The following is a 10,149-nucleotide window of genomic DNA, read 5'->3' on the forward strand; positions in this document are numbered from 1 at the left end:
CTGGAAGAATAAGAAACCCAGAATAGCTAAAGCAATCCTCAGTAGAAAGAGCAAAGCAGGGGGTATCGCAATACCAGATCTTCAACTCTATTACAAAGCAATAGTAACAAAAACGGCATGGTATTGGTACCAAAATAGACAGGTAGATCGATGGTACAGAATAGAGGACATGGACACAAACCCAAGTAAATACAATTTTCTCATACTAGACAAAGGTGCCAAAAATATGCAATGGAGAAAAGATAGCCTCTTCAACAAATGGTGCTGGGAAAACTGGAAAACCATATGCAACAGAATGAAATTAAACCCCTATCTCTCACCCTGCACAAACTCAACTCAAAATGGATCAAGGACCTCGGAATCAGACCAGAGACCCTGCATCTTATAGAAGAAAAAGTAGGTCCAAACCTTCAACTTGTTGGATTAGGATCAGACTTCCTTAACAGGACTCCCATAGCACAAGAAATAAAAGCTAGAATCAACAACTGGGATAGATTCAAACTAAAAAGCTTTCTCTCAGCAAAGGAAACTATCAGTAATGTGAAGAGAGAGCCTACAGAGTGGGAGAATATCTTTGCCACTCATACTTCAGATAGAGCGCTAACTTCCAGAATCTATGCAGAACTCAAAAAACTCTACACCAAGAATACAAATAGTCCAATCAACAAATGGGCTAAGGAAATGAACAGACACTTCACAGAAGATGTACAAGCAATCAACAAACATATGGGAAAATGTTCAACATCTCTAGTAATAAGAGAAATGCAAATCAAAACTACCCTAAGATTCCATCTCACCCCAATTAGAACAGTGATTATCAAGAACACAAGCAACAATAGGTGTTGGCGAGGATGTGGGGAAAAAGGTATGCTCATACATTGCTGGTGGGGTTGCAAATTAGTGCAGCCACTCTGGTAAGCAGTATGGAGATTCCTCAGAAAGCTTGGAATGGAACCCCCATTTGACCCAGCTATCCCACTCCTTGGCCTATACCCAAAGGACTTAAAATTAGCATACTACAGAGATACAGCCACATCAATGTTCATAGCTGCTCAATTCACTATAGCCAGATTGTGGAACCAACCTAGATGCCCTTCAGTTGAAGAATGGATAAAGAAACTGTGGCATATATATATACAATGGAATATTACTCCACCACGAAGAATGATAAAATTATGGCATTTGCAGGCAAATGGATGAAATTGGAGGATATCATGCTAAGTGAGATAAGCCAATCTCAAAACACTAACGGACGAAAGATCTCGCTGATAAGCGGATGAAGACATATAAGGAGGGGTATGAGGGGTTAGCGTTAGGGTTAGGGTTCGGTTTAGGGTTAGGGATAAGGAGGGTGGTAAGAATGGAGGAAGGAAGGACTGTATAGAGGGAAAAGAGTGGTGGGAGGGGTGGGGGGGAAGGGAAAAAATAACAGAATGAATCAAACAATATTGCCCTATGTAAATTTATGATTTTTAATTAAAATAAATAAAAATAAAAGAAATTGCTGTAAACTAAAAAAAAAAATAAAATAGATTACATGAATAGAGATTCGTGAAATAAGAGATCAATCTCAAAGAGAGACAGAATGATTCTTAATGAGGATACCTAGAAAAGCATATAGTTCTTATAATTCAATATATGTATTTATCATTGCATATTTACCATGGGCCTAATGTTTTGCTTAAATACACATGTCTAACACTAAAAAAAATAAATAAATAAAGTGGATGGATAAAATGTATATGCTGGACACGGCAGTCCCCAATTGCAGTACTAGGGATAAAAGGATGTAGAACTAGGGATTACGGACGGATCATTTGGACAGCTGTGCAACATAGCACACTTTCAACCTCCTTGCATTTGGCTTCTCCTCTCAATCAAGACAGCATGATTCATAGTTAAGTAAATGAAGCTGACTCTTGGATGTCACCATAAACTTTACATTGTAAAATGTACACTCTTTTAATTCAAGTGCACCAGGACTTACTTCAATCTGAGGGATATGTGGACCAGCTCATGAACAAGCAACACAATTCAAATTCCTCAATCACATTACACTGGTGATAGAAGTTGAACTGATCACTGAGGTATGAAGCAAGGGAATAGGAAATGAGGTGTGTAATAAAGTGCCTTGGTCCAGGTCATACTCAGGTCCTAGGACAAGCCCCACACGTCAGGCTGGCAGGATTAGAGTGAACATACTCTGTAACCAATTTGTTTGGCAGCTTTACAGACTGTGTTGGCCAATCCTGAGTTTAAATTCTAACTCCCTCTTCTCAACCAACTGTGAGAGCTCAGCCAAGTCCCTTGAGCACTGTGCTTTCAGTTTCATCTGTCAAATAGACCTAATGTCACCGATCTCAAGAGGATGACTCAAGGAACAAAATAGAGAAGATGTGGAAAAGACTTTTGCCCCCACTTCACTTGGGTTACTCTTCCTTTATGCTTCTGATCTTCTGTCCTCCTAGGCAAAGCTTGATTTGGGGCATGGATTTAAAAGACTTCTATCAATTATATATCAGCATAACTACCATCATTCTGACTTTGGATTGTTTCCATGCAGGCCCACTTCCTCTGGTTCTAGTACCTGCTTGTCATCCTCTCTCCTAATCCCTGGCTGCAGAGGAATGCTGGCATTAGTAACCAGACCCTGAGAAACCAGTTCCTGCTTTCCTTCATCTTGTTTACCAGATTTAAAGAACAGGAGGGTCTGTGCCATGCACCTGCAAATGCTCTGGAGATGCAGTGCTGACCAAGAGTGGGAGCAGGTTTGACCTCACAGAGCTGACAATTCACTGTGGGAGACACAAGTTGAGCCCCAAATCACACGTGTGCTCTGAATGAGATATATAGGCCACTGGAGTTGCTTATAATGTGGGTCTCACATCATTCTTCAGCTTGTGGGGAATGGTCCAGGAAGATTTCTTGGTGTAGAGGAAAGACTTTTTACCTCCATCTCACCTATGAGAAGTAATTAAAGAGGCTGGGAAGGTGGGTCTAGAAAGATTAAAGGGATAATTTACTCCAGGCAGTAGATATAACATGAGCCAATGTTTGGGGAAACAAAGGAACAGAGTAGCCAAAAGCCCTGGATCACCCTGCATGGAGGATGGCGCCATCACTGGTCGGTCACAGTCCTGGAGCAAGCTGGTGGGTGAGGGTGAGTCCGGTGGCCTGCATTGTAGAGATAGCAGGCGGGCACCCAACCCGTCTGCTTTGTGAAGCTAGGCAGCGGGCGATCAACCCGACCAGACACCAGGCCAAAGACAGATGCCATCACTGAGAGACCCCACCTAACCCCTGCACAGAGATTGGCACCATCAGTGACTGACCCCGCCCGACCACCACACCAAGGTCTGTTGCCATCACAGAGCAAGCCAGCAGACCAGCCAGCCCGCCCGCATCGCGGAGCTAGCCAGAGGATTCTTTATTGGCTGGTGCAGGCATTTTGAATTACTCCTGAGGGTGTGGCCATCATCGCTGGAAGGACAGCTCCCTTCCTGAGACACTGACAGGAGGCTAGAGGACCTTTGACAAGACCCAGGAGCCAAGGAGAGGAGGTATTGAGAGACTCGGGACCAACTCAGACCACCAGAGAATACACCCCACATGAAGGCCACCACCCCTAGAAGGCCAGCTTCCTAGTGGAGCGCCGCATTATCAAGTTCCTCCAAGACTTCAGGCTACTGAAGGCTAAGAGGTGAGTTATTGGAAATCCACAGAGACAATATTAGTCAATAGAGGAAATCTGCAATATCTCAGAGTTTCACTACTAGAGGGGTAGATACCTGAACAATATGAGAAACAAACGGAGATGGTATAGCAATAAAATCCAATGACAGCATGGCACAAGAAATGTCAGAAAGGGAATTCAGAATGTACATAAATGAAGTGATCAGAGAAGCAAATGAGGAGATGAAAGAGCAAATGCAGGCATTGAATGATCACACCAATCAACAGTTAAAAGAGCAAATACAGGAAGTAAAAGATCATTTCAATAAAGAGTTAGAGATATTGAAAAAAAAAAAAAAACAGAAATCCTTGAAATGAAGGAAACAATAAACCAAATTAAAAACTCTATAGAAAACATAACAAATAGGAGAGAATTCCTGGAAGAAAGAACCTCAGATATTGAAGAAAAAATATTTAATCTTGAAAACAAAGTTGACCAAACAGAGATGATGGTAAGAAATCATGAACAGAATCTTCAAGAATTATGGGATATCATTAAAAGTCCAAATTTAAGAATTATTGGGATTGAGGAAGGCTTAGAGAAACAAACCAAAGGAATGAACAATCTATTCAATGAAAAAATATCAGAAAATTTCCCAAATCTGAAGAGTGAAATGGAAAATCAAGTACAAGAGGCTTATAGGACTCCAAATACACAAAATCACAACAGATCCACACGAAGGCACATTATAATGAAAATACCTAATATACAAAATAAAGACAGAATTTTAATGGCTGCACGAGAAAAGAATCAAATTACATTCAGAGGGAAACCAATATGGATATAAGCAGATTTTTCAATCCAGACCCTAAAAGCTAGAAGGGCCTGGAACAACATTTTTCAAACCCTGAAAGAAAACGGATGCCAACCAAAAATCTTATACTCAGCAAAACGTACCTTCACATTTGATGACGAAATAAAATCCTTCCATGATACACAAAAGCTAAAAGAATTTACAAAAAGAAAGCTGGTACTACCGAACATTCTCGGCAAAACATTCCATGAGGAAGAGATGAAAAACAATGATGTAAATCAGCAAAGAGAGGAAGTAGCCTAAAGGAACAGCCAAATAAAGGAGAAACCAAGTTGTATCAAAAAAAAAAAAAAATGAGCCAAGTGACCAGGAATACAAATAATTTCTCAATAATAACCCTAAATGTTAATGGCCTGAACTCATCAATCAAAAGACATAGACTGGCAGATTGGATTAAGAAGAAAGATCCAACAATTTGCTGCCTGCAAGAGACTCATCTCATAGAAAGACATACACACAGACTAAAGGTGAAAGGATGGGAAAAAACATACCATGCACAAGGACACAGCAAAAAAACCAGAGTATCCATCCTCATATCAGAAAATGTGGACTTCAAGCCAAAGTTAGTCAGAAGGGATAAAGAAGGACATTTCATACTGCTTAAGGGAAGCATAAATCAGCAAGACATAACAATCATAAATATCTATGCCCCACATAGTGGCTCATCCATATACATCAAACAAATCCTTCTCAATTCCAGAAATCAAATAGACCACAACACAATAATACTAGGTGATTTTAACACACCTCTGTCACCACTGGGCAGATCCTCCAAACAAAAATCGAACAAAGTAAACATAGATCTCAATAACACAATCAAAATTTAGACTTAATGGATATTTATAGAACATACCACCCAACAAAGAGTGAATACACCTTCTTCTCAGCAGCACATGGATCCTTCTCTAAAATAGACCATATTTTATGCCACAAAGCTAATGTTAGCAAGTTCAAGAAGATAGAGATACTACCTTATATTCTATCAGATCATAATGGATTGAAATTAGAAATAAACAACAGAGTAAAAAACAGAAACTACTCCAACACCTGGAGATTAAATAATATGCTATTGTATGATGAATGGATAACAGAAGATATCAGGAAGGAAATTAAAAAAATTCTTAAAGATAAATGAGAACAAAGAAACATCATATCAAAATCTCTGGGACACTATGAAAGCAGTACTTAGAGGAAAATTTATTTCATGGAGTGCATTCAATAAAAGAAAAAATCAACAAATAAACGACCTAACACTGCAGCTCAAAACCCTAGAAAAAGAAGAACAGAGCAACACCAAAAGTAGTAGAAGACAGGAAATAGTTAAAATCAGAGCTGAAATCAATGATATTGAAACAAAGGAACAATCGAAAAAATTGACAAAATAAATAGCTGGTTCTTTGGAAAAATAAACAAAATTGATAAACCCTTAGCCACACTAACAAAGAGAAAGAGAGAGAAAACCCAAATTACTAAAATTCGGAATGAACAAGGAAATATCACAGCAGACACTATTGAAATTCAAAACATAATTAGAAGCTATTTTGAAAATCTATATTCCAACAAAATAGAAAATTTCGAAGACATCAACAGGTTTCTAGAGACATATGAATTACCTAAATTGAACGAGGAGGACATACACAATTTAAATAGAACAATTTCAAGTAATGAAGTAGAAGAGGTCATCAAAAGCCTACCAACAAAGAAAAGTCCAGGACCAGATGGATTCTCAGCCGAGTTCTACAAAACCTTTAAAGAGGAGCTCATTCCAATACTTCTCAAAGTATTCCATGAAATAGAAGAGGAGGGAACCCTCCCAAACTCATTCTATGAAGCCAATATTACCCTGATACCCAAACCAGACAGAGACAAATCGAGGAAAGAAAATTTCAGACCGATATCATTAATGAACTTTGACGCAGAAATTCTCAACAAAATTTTAGCAAATCGCTTACAAAAATATATTAAAAAGATAGTGCACCACGATCAAGTGAGTTTTATCCCAGGGATGCAAGGTTGGTTCAACATTTGGAAATCAATACATGTAATTAACCATATCAACATACTTAATGTCAGCAATCACATGATTATTTCAATAGATGCAGAAAACGCATTCGGTAAAATACAGCATCCCTTCATGCTCAAAACACTAGAAAAAATAGGGATAGTGGGAACATTCCTTAACATTGTAAAGGCCATCTATACTAAGCCCATGGCCAATATCATTCTACATGGTGAAAAACTGAAAGCATTCCCCCTAAAAACTGGAACAAGGCAGGGATGCCCTCTTTCACCACTTCAATTTGACATTGTCCTCGAAACTCTAGCCAGAGCAATTAGACAGACCAAAGATATTAAGGGGATACGAATAGGAAAAGAAGAACTCAAACTATCCCTATTTGCTGATGACATGATTATATATTTAGAGGAACCAGGAAATTCCACCAGAAAACTATTAGAACTCATAATTGAATTCAGTAAAGTAGCAGGTTACAAGATCAATGCCCATAAATCCAACGCATTTTTATACAGAAGTGATGAATCTTCAGAAAGAGAAGTTAGGAAAACTACCACATTCACAATAGCTTTGAAAAAAAATAAAATACTTGGGAATTAATTTAACAAAAGAGGTGAGAGACCTCTACAATGAGAACTACAGAACACTAAAGGAAGAAATTAAAGAAAACCTTAGAAGTTGGAAAGATCTCCCATGTTCTTGGATAGGCAGAACTAATATTGTTAAAATGGCCATACTACCAAAAGTGCTATACAGATTCAATGCAATTCCAATTAAAATCCCAGTGACTTACCTTACAAAAATAGAGCAAGCAATCATGAAATTCATCTGGAAGAATAAGAAACCCAGAATAGCTAAAGCAATCCTTCGCAGGAAGAGTGAAGCAGGGGCTATCACAATACCAGAACTTCAACTCTACTACAAAGCAATAGTAACAAAAACGGCATGGTATTGGCATCAAAATATACAGGTGGATCAACGGTACAGAATAGAGGACATGGACACAAACCCAAATAAATATAATTTTCTCATACTAGACAAAGGTACCAAAAATATGCAATGGAGAAAAGATATCCTCTTCAACAAATGGTGCTGGGAAAACTGGAAATCCATATGCAACAGAATGAAACTAAACCCATATCTCTCACCATGCATGAAACTAAACTCAAAATGGATTAAGAACCTTGGAATCAGACCAGAGACCCTGCAGATAATGGAAGAAAAAGTAGGTCCAGATCTTCAACATGTCGGCTTAGGATCAAACTTCCTCAACAGGACTCCCATAGCACAAGAAATAAAAGCAAGAATCAATAACTGGGATAGATTCAAACTAAAAAGCTTTCTCTCAGCAAAGGAAACTATCAGCAATGGGAAGAGAGAACCTACAGAGTGGGAGAAAATCTTTGCCACTCACACTTCAGATAAAGCACTGATTTCCACAATATATAAAGAACTCAAAAAACTCTACACCAAGAATACAAATAACCCAACAACAAATGGGCTAAGGATATGAACAGACACTTCACAGAAGAAGATCTACATGCAATCAACAAACATATGAAAAAATGTTCAACATCTTTAGTAATAAGAGAAATGCAAATCAAAACTACCCTGAGATTGTATCTCACCCCAATTAGAATGGCGATTATCAAGAATACAAGCAACAATAGGTGTTGCTGAGGATGTGGGGAAAAAGGCACACTCATACATTGCTGGTGGGGTTGCAAATTAGTGCAGCCACTCTGGAAAACAATGAGGATATTCCTTAGAAAACTTGGAATGGAACCACCATTTGACCCAGCTATCCCACTCCTTGGCCTGTACCCAAAGGACTGAAAATCAGCATACTACAGAGATACAGCCACATCAATGTTCATAGCTGCTCAATTCACCATAGCCAGATTGTGGAACCAACCTAGATGCCCTTCAGTTGATGAATGGATAAAGAAACTGTGGTATATATATATACAATGGAATATTACTCAGCCATACATAAAGAATGATCAAATGATGGCATTTGCAGGCAAATGAATGAAATTGGAGAATATCATGCTAAGTGAGATAAGCCAATCTCAAAAAACTAAAGGACGAATGATCTCGCTGATAAGTGGATGATGGCACATAATGGGGGGTGGGAGGGGAGCAAGAATGGAGGAAGGAGAGACTGTATAGTGGGATAAGAGGGGTGGGAAGGGTGGGGGGGAAGAAAAAAATAACAGAATGAATTAAAAACTATTACCGTAGATAAATGTATGATTACAAAAACGGTATGCCTCTACTTCATGCACAAACAGAGAAACAAGATGCATCCCAACTGTTTACAATAAAAATGAATTTTAAAAAAGCCCTGGATCAAATAGTTAGAAGCAGGGATCTAGAAAGATTGGCATGGAGGGCTTGGTGAGGCATAGGAAGTGTGTGACCTGACTCTCTGTACCATGAAAGTTGGTATAGCATTGCTCTTCCAATGTGTTCCTCTGGGTGTTAGTAATGCAGTTTCCCACAATATCATTGTTAATTTTTAAAATACAATCCATAAATATTTACTGTTGGATAACTATGATTTACATCATTTTGCGAGGTTTCAGCTCCACTGACAATGTGCTGAATGAAAGTTGTCTTCTCATGTACTTTGGAGCGCCCTTGAAAATATCTTTTCATCTGTAGGCCATTATAGGGCTGCCACTAGGCTGCTGCTTAAGGAGAACCCATAAGGCCTAGTAGAATCATCATCAAGATGAACAGAGAAGCTCTGTGATTCATTCTTTTCCTGGTGGTAATGGCAAATAGAACCATGGCCTGTTTCAGTCTGGGGAAGGAGGTGGAGCATCACGATAATGGCAATCTTCTAAAATTCGTCTAATGAAACCAATGGAAAAATAACCCCACAGAACTTTTACTGTCACTTGGCTTGTTTTTAATAATATAGGGAGCACTGTCAGAATTCAGGTACTATTTGAGAATATAACGAAGATGAATGTTACACTAATTTTACGTATACTTATATTTACTTTTAAACTTATTTATCTGTGGAATTTTTTTGAGTGTTCATCTGGAAACTTGGAATTGTAAGCCTCAGGTCAAGTGTGGGTATTTTTGACTCAAGTGTTGATGTGGGCCCATGAATGAAGGTGAGCAGAGTAAAGCCATGTTTAAAAAATCAATACAAGAAAATTTCTTCATGAGCATCTAGATGTCCTAGATAACATTTTACTGTCATTTGTGACTGTCTGCCGGAAAATTTTATTTCTTTCAATTTTAAATAAATACCTAAAAGATTTTAGTTTGTATTCATAAAAGTATATCTTTAAAAACCAACTGTTAGTTTTGCTGTTTTGATGCATGTATATTTGTAAGCTGCCCCAAATTTATTTGAATAAATAGTAGTATAAACAAATGTATAATCAAAACACTTTATACCTTAACCCCATATGGTAGCTCTTGCAGTTTTTCATGTTTTTTAGGGCATTTAGACCTTTGAGTATCAGTCTGCCAGATAACCAGCTTTTGTTATTTCTTTGCACTGAAAACTGAGGTTAGGCCTTAGTGAGTTATAAGTTGACAGAAGAGGGTCCACCTTAAGGAACA

This window comes from Sciurus vulgaris (assembly GCF_902686455.1).
Source record: "Sciurus vulgaris genome assembly, chromosome: X".
NCBI lineage: Eukaryota > Metazoa > Chordata > Mammalia > Rodentia > Sciuridae > Sciurus > Sciurus vulgaris.